Raw genomic sequence first — 1,542 nt, forward strand, 5'->3', positions numbered from 1 at the left:
ATCCGGAGTTTTGACGAACTTTCTTTGGTTTTCACCAAAGAATATTCATCCTATCACTCAATCAAAAAGAAGTCTGACCATTTGTTCAACGTTAAGAAAACCCCAAAAAAGTTGCTTCATGACTATATGAAGAGGTTCAAAGCAAAGAAGGCAAGGATAGTCGGATGCAACAACTCGATAGCTAGAGCAGCCTTCCAAAAAAGACTTCAAGCAGACCACCCGCTATTCAGAAAATTGATCATGAAAAAAGATCTAACTCTAGCAGACTCTTTCACTCTGGTAGAGAAACATGCACTTTGGGACAAGCTGACCAATACACATTCAATGACTTAAAGAAGTACCCGACATCACCTCCCTACTATCCAAACTGGAAGTTAAATAGGACTTATTCACATGTTTAATGGTATCTGAAGCAGCAATAAGCTCTACCATCATACGAGAAGAGCTGGGGGCCCGACTACATGTATTCCACAGTTCAAAAGCTCTACTCGATGTTATCAGAAATTTAAAAGCTAACTTTAGTGATAGTTGTTGCAACCCCAAAGCTCAAGTTTACTAACAAACGCAACAATTCGGCCCAAAAGACACGCTAAGGGCAGACGAACACTGGAAGGACACACTCAGAAGTAAGTTTCGTCCTCGTCGCCCCAAAAGATTCTACATAGAAGCAACATGTACCGGCAGTTGAGCACTACCTCCTGCTGCGTATCACACGGCCCTAGCCGACCCTTGCTCCATAATTTAACTCTAGAATAGTCCAATACCGGCAGTTAAGCATCTCCTGCTACGTGCAACATTGCCCAAGCTCCACGACTCCCTACCATGAATTCACAACGCAATAGAGCAGCCCAACGACGTCCCAAAGCTAGCCGAGCCCGCCCTAGCCGCGTCTACTCTACCCGATGAAGACTTATAGCATTTGCATGTCAATGGCTCATCCGACTACAAAGGTTCGAGAGCAGGCTTAGTCCTTGTCACCCCAGACGATTCAATACTTGAACAGGCGATCACTCTAGACTTCAAAGTACCCAACAACGAAACAAAGTACGAAACCCTACTAGCAGGCCTCCGAATGGCAAAAGACTCGACGGTAGACAACGCTCACGTGGATGCACTAGTCGGCCTAAGCCTTGCCCTCGACCACCAACTCAAACGCTCTATCTCGGAGGAATATCTAGACAAGCCAAGCATAGAGGCAAAGCCAGTAGCCGAGGTGTCATAGGTTTGTACAACTTCAAACTGGCAAGATTTCATTGTAGACTACCTGGTCAATAGCACATTCCCCACGAAAAGATTGGAGTCTAGGAAGCTCCAAATCAAGGCAGCACGCTACTACATGTGGAACGGCATTCTCATCCGAAGATCCTACACCAGACCACATCTCCGCTGTCTAGTGCCTTTCGATAACTTGAAGGTTCTAAGCTCAATCCACAAAGGCATTTATGGAAATCACTCCGGAGGTCGATCCTTAGTACATAAGGCTCTTAATGCAGGCTACTATTGGCCTACCATGCTCCAAGATACTACGGAGTTAGTACAAAA

Source organism: Pyrus communis, chromosome 15 (genome assembly GCF_041283825.1).
Source record: "Pyrus communis isolate YQ-2024b chromosome 15, ASM4128382v1, whole genome shotgun sequence".
Lineage (NCBI taxonomy): Eukaryota > Viridiplantae > Streptophyta > Magnoliopsida > Rosales > Rosaceae > Pyrus > Pyrus communis.